General features: G+C 33.9%; 1 pseudogene; it reads left to right on the top strand.

The window, feature by feature from the left end:
• The first annotated feature begins 1647 nt into the window (after positions 1–1647).
• Positions 1648–1746, top strand: LOC132305860 (small nucleolar RNA R71; annotated as a pseudogene).
• The last annotated feature ends 10440 nt before the right edge of the window (positions 1747–12186 follow it).

Here is a 12186-nt window from a genome sequence, read left to right as displayed (position 1 = left end):
AATTTTAATCAAAACATCCTCAATGATACCCCTAGGCTTTTTGATTGATCGGTCGGTAAGTTGTAAAACTACCGACGTAGGTTTCAAGTCTCCTAAGCCTAATTTGACATATACCGAGTATGGAAGAAGGTTAACACTTGCACCTAAGTCTAAGAGAGCCCGATTGATGACATGGTCACCAATAATGCAAGAAGTAGTAGGTGAACCAGGGTCTTTGAACTTTGGGAGAGTGTTATGTTGCAAAATAAAGCTCACTTGCTCAGTCAAGACCACTTTTCTTCGTGCTTGGCTTTTGTTCTTCCTCTTTTGGGTGCAAAGATCTTTTAAAAACTTGGTATAAGCTGGAATTTGCTTAATTGCATCCAAAAGTGGGAGATTAATCTTCACTTGCCTAAACATTTCAATGATTTCATTGGTCTTGGTCTTTTGTTTATCAAGATAAATAGATCATTTCAAGGCATCTGGAAATGGAGCTCTGGGCTCAAAAGTTTTTTCAAAATTTTTCTTTGAAACGTCATCAACACAAGAATTTTTCAAGTCCTTTTTCAAATCATGCTTTGATTTATCTTTCAAATCATTTCTCAATGCTTTCTCAATATGATGATCATGCACATGCAATGAAGGAAGAATAAAATGTGAAACGGGATGGGTGTCAACTTTTGGTTGCACCGGTTCACTCTCTTTATTGGACACACCTACTTTGTTGTCCATAATATTTCCACTTCTCAAGGTTGTCACCGCATTGACATGCTCAATTGTGGGACCTTCCGGTGAGGAATGAGTCTCCACAACACATTGTTGCTTTAGTGAGGCATTTAAAGGCATTTTTCCTTTCTCTCTAGCATTTAAAGTACTTGCTATTTGCCCTACTTAGGTTTCTAGCTTAGCAATGGATTGAGAATGAGAATGAAGCAATTGAGTGTTCGCCTCTAGAGTGCCTAAAGCGGTCAAAACTTTCTCTTCGAAAACGGGACTCATAGAATTTCCTTGAGAATACGATTGATTTGGGAAATGAGAATTCGATAATTGGTTTCCATGTGATTGAAATGATGATTGTCTAAAACCTTGGGGACCTTGGCTTTGTATTGGAGGCGGAACATATTTCCCTTGAAAACTACCTTGGGGAGGGTCCAAGAAAAGTTCAGATGGTTCCTCCAACTTAGATTATAATGATTGCCATAGGCATTATTCCCTTGGTTAGCAAAAATAGTATTTGCTTGCTCATGATTGTCATTTTGCACATGTCCATGGGGACAATTGGAAGTAGAATGTAACACACTAGAACAAGTCATACATGACTCATTACATACACGATGATGAACAAGATTAGGGGAGGAAGACATTTGATTCGCCGAAGTTTGGTTGATCAAAAATTGATCAAACCTTTGAGATAAGGATTTCATCTTGGCGGCTATATCATTGGAGTTGTCAACTTGGTACAAGCCAACATTCTTCCTTCCACCTAGATTTTTACCATTTTTAGAAGATAAGGACCTATGCATTTAATTCTCACTCATACTTTCATACAATTGCCACACATCATTTTCATGCTTATCAAGATAAGAACCACCCATAGATGCATCAACCATACCCTTGTGATTATCCGGTAAACTTTTAAAGAAATATTGAACTAATTGCCACTTAGGTATGTCATGATGTGGGCACTTCCTAAGCAAGTCATTGAATCTTTCCTATGCCTCATGAAACATTTCCCCACCCCCTTGAGAAAATTCACGAATTGAAGTTCTCATGGCATTGGTCTTTGATACCGGGTAGTACTTCTTTAAGAACCCTTGTTGCATTTCAGCCCAAGAAGTTATCGAAAAAGGCCTAAGTTTGTTAAACCAATATTTTGCTTTGTCTTTGAAGGTGAAAGGATAAAGTTTGAGTCTTAACACTTCTTCCGGCATGCCTGTGTATTTTATGGTGGAACACACTTCAAGAAACTCATCCAAATGCTTATAGGGTTCTTCACTTAGAAGTCCATGATAGTTAGGAAGCATTTGAATAGTTTGTGGTTTGATTTCATAGTGATGTGCTCTAAATGGGGGCAATTGAATGCAAGTGGATGCATTATATTCATTAGGCAAATAATGGTCTCTTAATGCAATGGGAGGATTCATAATTGGTGGTGCTACACGAACACATTGATTAGCTTGAACCATAGGAGGTTGTGGAGCAAAGATTGGTTGAGGCATTCCCAATGGAATTTGGACTTCTTGTTGTGGTGGAATGAATGGTCTAGGTATGCCTAATGGTACTTGGATGTTGTCATGATGTACATTAGGGTGGAGGATGCCTTGTTGGTCTATATAACCAAGGTCGTCCACATGGTCGTCATTCAAATCCTCCATTGGTGAAATGGAGTGATGAGAACTACCTCTTCCCCTAGGATTACGAACAACCGATTCAAGATGAAAATTAAGAGAGACAAGAGTAGGATTTAATAACCTATGACTATGCATGCACTAGCAAAGACAATAACAAGAAATAAGCAAGTAACAAACACTTCGCCCCAACAATAAATCAACAAATCTTCACATACAATGATCCCATACTCCTATGCCTGGAAAACATGTAAAGAAAAGTAAATTGCCTCCACGTGAGCTCACGATTTATCTAAGAAATGAAAAACAAGCCTTCACGCGGACCGACGATTTAACTAGAGCTTGAGTTAGAAAGATCTCACAAAGGGTCCTTAAGCAACTTTAATTTAACTTTCAACTTTCTAGCCTTGCTTTGCTTTGCAAGTTTTTTAGATTTTTAGTCTTTTTGCCTTGCTTAGCTCCACTTGGCTTCCTTGCTCTTCAATTCTCCTTTGCTTGATTTCCTTCACTTAATGCACCTAGTTAATCAAGAACAAACACAATAAGTAACTAAGAAGAAAATAAAGAAAAAAAAAAACACGATCAAACAAGTACTAATTCCTATTTGTTTCCAAAACACGATGTTGCCAATTAGATCCCCGGCAACGGCACCAAAAACTTGGTGTGTTGCCGTTGGTCGCACTAAAGTTTGCAAAGACATGAACTAAGAGTGTGAGTGTGCAAGGTGGCCAAGTTTTAGATTTGTAAAAGCCACCACTACCTCTAACTAAAAATATAGCTAGAGTGAGTAGGGATCGTCCCACGGGATTTTAGGCACTAGCAATGGAAACAATGTATAGGCTTAGTAGGTCGAGTGATCAAAGATTGGTTGGATTGATTGATTAAGCTATTATGCAAATGAAATTGAAGTAAACAAAATTCAATGATTAATAAAGTAGAGAAAGATATAGAGGGGAGGACTTGGGGTACTAGAGCTCACCACTAAACTTGACTTCACTAGACACTAGCAATTGTATATTAATGGGGAAATTAACTTGTAACTTATGTGTGTGTGTGTGACATTAATTGAAACTAGGCATGGATGACAAATAAGCATAGGTTGTTAAGCCAAATCAAATGAAAAACACAACCTATCAAATGAGACCAAAATCCATTCAATGAAACCACAATTTATGCACTCACAACTATCTAGAAACATACACCAAATGCATTCATATGTATGGAACACCAAGGAACAAGAGTAGATTGTCTACCTATCTATGAATTAAAAGTAACTACACTACATCTACACTAAAGACATGAAATTTAACTAAGTAAGCTAAATTTGTGGTACAATCCATCAAGAAACAAGTGTGAACCATCAAATAAATTGCAAGAGTGTTCAATTAAGCTCTATGTTTTGACAATCTCTAGATTAATTTCATCCATACACATAGACATGCATAAATTTCACTAAATCTAGAGAAAAGCACATGAATCATCCATTCTAGCATACATAGACATGTGGTTAGAAGTAGATAATCAATTGAAAGCATTAATCTATACACATCAAGTAGAAACCACAAGATATAGATATAAATTCAAGATCAAAACATTGTTACAAATACATCCCCAAAAATATACAAAGAACTAAGTCGAGGAAGCAAACTTAGGGGCTACTCTTGCCCCAAGTAGATGTCTAGCCACTCATTGAAGTAGTCATCCAACCCTTAAGGGCTATCTCCATGGTAGGAATGACTCCCTTCTTGATGGAAACCCTAAAAGAATGAAAGAACTCCCAAAATGTGTAAAAGCTCTCTTATCTCTAGCCTTCTCTCCAAGATATGAAAAATGCAAGTTATGAATATCAACTATCTCTCTCTATATATGCTCTAAAAGTGGCTCTCAATTCTTATATAGGTAGGTCAAATGTCACACCAATAGTCTGGGCTCTACACTAAGGTCCCTCCAATGATTGCACCATGAGCCAACTTTTAATGAGTTGTAATCTATTTTTTTTCGGACTTGAGGAAATTCGATCGATCGAACTGTGTTGAGATTTATTGAACATGGATGAGATCCATCGAATGCTGTAGAGATCTATCTTCCTTGGCGGCACCTTTTTGAATAAAGACAAATCTCTGGGATATTTTTGGGAAGAAGACAAAAGTGGTAGGTGTGTGGTAGGTGTGGATAAGATCGAATCATTTCGATCGATCTGGAAAATGTTGGATCGATCGAACTTGTTGGATCCTTTTGGATAAGGACAAGGACTTAGATCCATCTTGAATTGTTTAGATCAATGAACTTTCGATCGAGCGAAGATATGCTGAGATCAATCGAACATGCTAAATTTCCACACTTTGCTTCATTTTGCTCTCACTTTGCTCATTTCTTCCATTCAGCTTGAGTTAACTCCTTTAATGCTCTTATTTGGCTGAATTGACTTATTTTTGGGATAAGCACCTAAAAAGGGCAATAACACGAAATTAGAATAAAACAGGAAAATAAGATAGATAAAGGTCCTAGAATACCTTAGCTTAAGGGGTTTAAATACGCACTTTTCAGCGCTCATCATTAGGTAGTTGGTCCATATATACTGAAGATAGTTTATGTAGACGATTTACTTTTATATGCTAAAACTTATAAATTCAGAAACTTGATAGGCCATGCCTAGGGATGATGGCTCATACCACAACCTAGTTTAGGTGGATGAGGCATGCCAACCAAAGATTGGTTATGCTTAGTTTTAATTTGTATGAATTTCTAAAAATTGTTGTAGTTGTTGTATGCTTTTACACTTTATAGTTGCATATAATTATTTTCCCCAAATTGATTACATTGTAGCTTGTTTATAGTCTCCTCTATTTGTTAATTCAATCTTTGAATTCATTTTAAATTATGTTATTAATTCATTATATACTAAGTGACAAACAAACCAATCTTCAAACCAAAATTATGACATTTACCAGACTTGAAATTAATCTTTGAAGTTTGATTTCCATAAGCTAGCAATCTCTGTGGATCGATACCCTTACTTAGCCATTTTCTATTAAATTTTGTGCTACAGTTAGTGGTTTATTATTGACCCCGATCACTTGTCAAATGGGGAAAAATAAGGATCTGAAGTATGCTCAGGTACAGGCTTCTCATACGGACAACGACAAGTAGTAGTTAGAGTATCCACTGTGATAGGAATGTTATGACCATCCACACTAGTCCGTAGTGTCCTTGGTTGGTCTGTAATGACCCGGTCATTTTCCCTCCTTTTCGTTTTCTCAAATTTTACGGATAAATTTTTTCCGTTTAATTTTCTTTTTCGAGTTCTATTTCTCGTCAATTGGTGTCGTCTCTAGTACTTGGAAATGGTTTCTGAGACTCTTTCATTTGGATTGACAACTTCCTTTAAGGACTGAGTCATTTTCACATTTTCACTTTTTGGACACTATTCACTTCTTCACTTTTTGGCACAACCTTACTTTTCATGCTTGGAGTTGGTTTTTGACTTCATATACCTTCATTCTAAGTGGTTTCCACGAAATACATATGTTTATTTTTGTAAAAAAGTACTCTGGTTGCTCCCAGTGTCCATAGGGGCATGGATGCATAGTTCCTTAAAAACTTTTTCTTTTCTTGGGGTGCTTTTCGTAAATATCTTTTGAAGATATTTTATTTCAAGGGTTTTTAAGAAAATATTTTTGGAAGATATTTTCATTCTGGGTCATTAATACAATTCACCCTTTTTATAGGGGCCATTGTGTAATTAACAAAAGTTATTGCAAAATACCTTGTTTTGGGCCTGGATCCTCATACGGGATTCATTTTCACATTTCATTGAGTCATGTACTCTTAGAATTTCCTCCCGGTCGTTTTCCCCAGTTTTAGGGATTTCTGACCCTAACTGCCGCTGAACTTTTTTGGGGCATATCTCTCTGTTCGGGACTCAATTTTTTATGCCGTTTCTTTCGTTATTCATATTTTCTCATTTTTATTCTTTTTAATTCATGGAGTTTCACCGTTTGAGTGCGTCTGCTCAAATTCCACATTTCCAGACTCGGCGGGGCCCTTTTAGGGTTTTGCTATAAATAGAAAGTCTTAAAGTGAAAAGTCACTTTTTCATCATCTTCCTCCCTCTCTTAGCTGGTAGCCATGGCAGCCCAAGGGGCTACAACCTTTTCTTCTTCTTCTCCACTTGCATGCCTTCGTATTTTGTCTTCCGCCTTAAATTTTATCGTAGGCCTCGTCATGCTCTACCATTCCCCCTTATTAGAATCCATTTTCCACCATTTTTGAGTTCGGGTTTGGATTTTCATGGTACCAAAGGCTAAAGTTCTTCCTCTTGTTGTCCCCGATATAACCCCACGGTATCATCGTATTTAGAGCATTTTCCTTTGGGTGGGAATTTGAGATTTCATCTTAAATTGAGGTAGGGGATGTCTTAGGTTTATATCTTGGTTATATTGAGTGTATTTCATGCTTATATAACTTAATCACATGCCTTTGTATTAAATCTAGAAACTTTATTATTTATTTTTCTTGTATGAGATTTAATTCTCTCGGTTGGTTATAGCTTAATTTAAACTTGTGGCATGCTATTAAATTACACCTTGATATGTTCATTGACATATATTAAATTGAGAGCATTTGGACAAGTATTGAAATTTTTATTTAATATTTTTCTTGAATGAAAATTTAATTCATGTGGTCTTATCTAGCTTGAAATCAATATGTAATGTCATATTATATTAGGCCCTAACATACTCTTCAACATATGTAAATTTGAGAGCATTTGAAGATGTTTTAAAATCTAGAGATAATTAATTAATTTGATTAATTAATTTATTTCAAGTGTATTATTCACTCCGTTGGATTTCTGACTTGATATTATTGATGTGCATGCCATATACTTTCACATATATTAAATCAGAAATATTTGATTAGGTTTTGAAACTTTTTATTTATTATTTTTCTTGTTTGAAGGTTTAATTATCATGGTTGTAGCTTGCATGGAAATTACTTGTATTAGGCTATTAAATCAAGTTTTGGCATGTTTTATAACATACTTTAATTTGAGAGCATTTGGATGAGTTTTAAAATCTAGAGATTTTAATTAAAAGAATTAATTAAAACCTATTCAATGGTTCCATGAGCTTGATTAAGTTTCTAACTTGGTATTCATGATTTCCTTGACAAGTTCCTTCACGTGTATCAAATTAAGAAAAATCGGATAAGTTTTGAAACTTCTATTTAATTATTTTCTTTGTACAGAACTTAATTTACATGGTTGTAACTTATATTTCACGGGGCTTTTAGCTTTTCATCATGTATCCAGACTTCTTATAACTTGAGTTCATTAATGTGTTTAATGAACTAGCACAATTGTCTTGGAATGATTTAATTATCCATATATTGCTTAGTAAATAATTAAATCATTAATCTTATATTTGTGGTATATTTATATCAATGAATTCCATGTGCTATATATCTTGGTTGTAGTTTATATAGATGCACACTATGGTTTCTTGACATTTCACATACCATTGTAGTTGAGAACTTAGCGCATGACTTGCGTGTTTCCAAAATCTCAGTTATGCATGAAGTGTGTTTAACGCATTACTTGTATCTTAGTACTATCTTGACTTGCACAACTTGTTGATTTTGGAAACTCGGTGATATCAATCAAGATTTGACATGGCCAGGACTTGGTTCTAGTACGGGAGATATTGAGAGCTCCCTATCTTAGAGTGCAAACTAGGGGAAGGTACCCATGGGTTAGTAGCCCTAAAGTGATCCTAAGAGTACGGTTTTAATCCAGGTGATATCCAAGTATCCACATTGGTTGATTTCACTCTTTAAATTTCAAGTTGCTATTCCTTGAAGATTTAAAACTTGTCGTGTTATATGGAATGCTCCAATCTTGTTAATTGTATAGATATTATGCCTTATTCTTGATTTCATGTATTATTCTTGTCGTGTTAATTGGAATGTTGCAATCATGTTAATTGGAATGATAATGTGATCCTTGTATCCAAGTATCCTTCTTATCGTGTTGCATGGATTATTCCAAATCTTGTTCAATTACATTGATAATGTAATTCATATTAAATTATAAATTTGTCGTGTTCTTTGGATTATCCCAACCTCGATTCATTTCATATATGTATATGTATCATAATTCATGTTGATTTATACTCTAAGGTAGCTTAGGATGCTCATTGAGTCTCATCTTGACATAGACGTTAGGGGGTATGAGTGCTTTAACATGTTTCACCATAAGGTGATGATATTGTAAAATGCTAGGTTGATGCATGCTCATTTCCTCCGAGTAGCTTTATGTTACTCACCCCAAAGTTACAGGGGACATTTTTCAAGTACGAAGACCTGGTTCATGCTGCTCATCATTCCTTAGACGACTTGTAGCTTTTAAGTTTCCATTTAATGTAAATGTTAGCATGAAATGTCTTTTTATAGCCTTGTATGCCAAAACTTATATCTTTGATTCTATATATGTAATGTGTACATAAGTACACCTTTTATAATGTAATTGATATGTATGAGATGAAGCCAGAGGCCAATGACATGTATTTTGTGTAATATCCCCTAATTTCGGAACACAGGTTGATCAAGTCCGCGTACAAAATCAGGGAAATATCAAAACAATTAAAGTATTTCAAACAAGCACAGAGTACAAAAATGAATAATAAGGAATAAATAATTCGCTGAAGAAAAATCTATTAAATAAAAATTTCATTAATAATTCTCCAAAAGTTACAACTCGGAAATCCCGTAAATCAAGGATCCCTGATAACATAAACTAATAATTCAATGATCTCTAAATAAAATCCGGTATCCAACAATTAGAAAATATCCTACATTGAAATAAGAAGAAAGAATGGATATGTCCTTCAGCTGCGGATCCTCAACCTTGAGACTTGAACTTCTAATAACCTGAAAAATAAATCGCGGGTTAAACCCTGCGAGCAAGTTCTCTCTACCAGACCTCTGAAAACCAATAAATAGACCATCTCTGATCAAAACCAAACCTAATAAAGTCTTTATCTTTAATGTACATAATTATAGACAATATAATTATCACAACTATTACCAAGTTCATTAATTCCAAAACCATTATCAATGATTAACTAATAATCATGCCTAGTCCAATCTACAATTTCTTTTAAAGAAACTCCTCTAGCCTTGACTCCATCCTAGACCGCAATTTAATAATTTAAACCATAAAATATAATTAAAAGAACATTATATTAAATTCCAAAACCAATAATGATCTTAAGTATTTAACTCACACAGTCAATATCTAGACTTTGACAAATCGTCCATGTCACTACCAGTATTATTTTATTAATATGTATAAAATAATACACCAACCTGTAGGTACTAGACTATTCTACTTTAAGAATATCTAATCCTAATCCAACTTACACAAACAGTAACCATAGATGATACATTTTAATCACCTAACACACAACAATATAATTACACTTTGGCAAATCAACCATGCCATTATAAATATATTTGTTTATATATTGGCAATTCATCCATGCCTCCATGTATGTATATTTATTTATACATTGGCAATTTAACCATGCTTCTACAAGTATATATATTTATACTAATAAATTAGCAACTCATCTATGCTTCCTATGTATGTATTTTATTCATACAAATACTCAGGCAATATATTTACGCCTATGACAACTCATCCATACATACAACTCAACTATGTATCAACTTTAAACTTAACAATAAGCTAATTCATACATTGCCATTTCATGCATATTATATGCATAAGATAAATTTATAACCAATCTATTATAATTTAAACTATCATACTCCTAGAAAGACATGACATACCAAATAAGAATAATAACATTAATTATCTTAAATAATACATACATATATATATTTTTTAATATATATATATATATGTATAACACCTTCCTTAATAATCATGGATTATTAAAATTATATATATATATATATATATATATCTACACTTCCTTCCATCCCCAATTAATAATTAAATATAGATTAAACCCATTAAATATCGTAATGATATTGTATGGCTCTCAAAACACCACCAACGTATCCTTTAGTGGTTGCTTTCAACCATAAAAACTTAAAAATAAATTCTAAGAATTCACTGGACTCCACAGGAGCTTTTTGTGGCCTCAAACACCCCTCATGCGTCCCCACGCGCCGCTAAAAATGCCCAAAGCTTCAACACACGCCTCCGCGCGCCACTACTAGCAGCCACGTGGCTTCAGGCGTTCTCACGCGCTGCCCACGCGCCTGATTACTCCTCTGGATGACGTGGCATGCTCTGGTTGGTTGCTTCCCTCTTGTCTTGTGAGCCTATCCGCATCGAATCCTCTTCCACCCATTAATTACATCTAGCGGTCAGATCTTGCAGCCGCACCATCTCTCCATGGACCGCGTCTCACCGGAACTTCCAGCTGTTGACTGGACCATACCAATGATCCAGATCAGTGGTGCATCATCTCCCCATGCACCGCACTACACTGGAACATCAGATGACCATCAGGACCATCCAAAGGTCCTGATTTCAACGCACCAAGGTGCTGTGCACCTTGCCGCATGGAATACATTGGCCCTTTTTGCACACGCCGATATATTACAGCCCCCAGTATAATATTATTCATAAAAATATACCCAGATTAAATATAAATAATTCAAACAAAAAGTTAAAAAAAATATAAAACCAACCTAGAAAATTCCAAAAATTATAGAAAATTCCCAGAAAATCTATAAATCCAAAATAACCCTCTTGGGTCATAAAACAAACGTAATAGTTGAATTTGAAAATAAATACAGCACATACATCAATAATTTAAAATCCAAAATTAAAAGAAAGTAAAATATAATAATTTATTCTTTTAATTAATCAAATCTAACCATGATTTTAAACCAACAAATTTAATTTTAATATTGATACTCAAGGTGAAATCTTTATGAGTTCTAAAAGGAAAGTTAGGAAGAACTCGCCTGAAGGTTTCGAAACGAAACCGACGCTTCAAACTTTGATTGACTCTTCCAACCCCGACGTCCTCTTTCTCATATCTGGCCCTTCTTTATCAGCCTTTTCTTCTTCTTCTCTTTCTTTGTCTCTCTTATTTTTCTAACGTGTAAAATTTTTAACAATAAAACCTTATGTGTATATTTATACATATTAATTACCCTAATCGTATTCCTACTAGGACTACCAACTAAAATAATAATAATTATCTTTTAAATAATATAATATATATAAAAACATATATTATATTACCTACATATATATATATATATATCTTCCATAATTAACTATTGGTTAATTAAATCATATATCCTATATATATCCATAAATATATATATCTATATATATATCCTTCTATAACACTAACTAATTAATTGTAGTTATATATAATTAAATATATAGTTATAATTATACAAAAATTATTATTTTAATTCACAAAACCATGGGCTTTATTAATTAACCCAATAAAGCTTCGTGCAAACCCAAGACCATATTCTTTAGTCCAATTTCCCTTAAGCCCAATCCAATTAATTTAAATAAATAAAATAATTAAATAAATACTTAAATTAAAATAACTAATTACATGAAGCATATAAACAAACAAGAATGTACAACTAAGTCACATCATATCAACACGCCAATAATTCCATCAATAATTACGTACACAAACAATCAATCATCATACCAATAATACATGAAATATAAATAAATAAAACAATTAATCTAAGCACTCAATAAAACAAATCAAATAAATAAATAAACACAATTAATTCAAATTAAATCAAATAAATCATTTAAAAGAAAATAAAAGTAATTAATTTCAAT

The sequence above is a fragment of the Cornus florida genome, unplaced genomic scaffold (assembly GCF_030987335.1).
Source record: "Cornus florida cultivar Cherokee Brave unplaced genomic scaffold, ASM3098733v1 CherokeeBrave_3.0.0_Hap2_Chr04, whole genome shotgun sequence".
NCBI classification, from domain to species: Eukaryota; Viridiplantae; Streptophyta; class Magnoliopsida; order Cornales; family Cornaceae; genus Cornus; species Cornus florida.
This window is presented reverse-complemented; position numbering and strand designations above follow the sequence as displayed.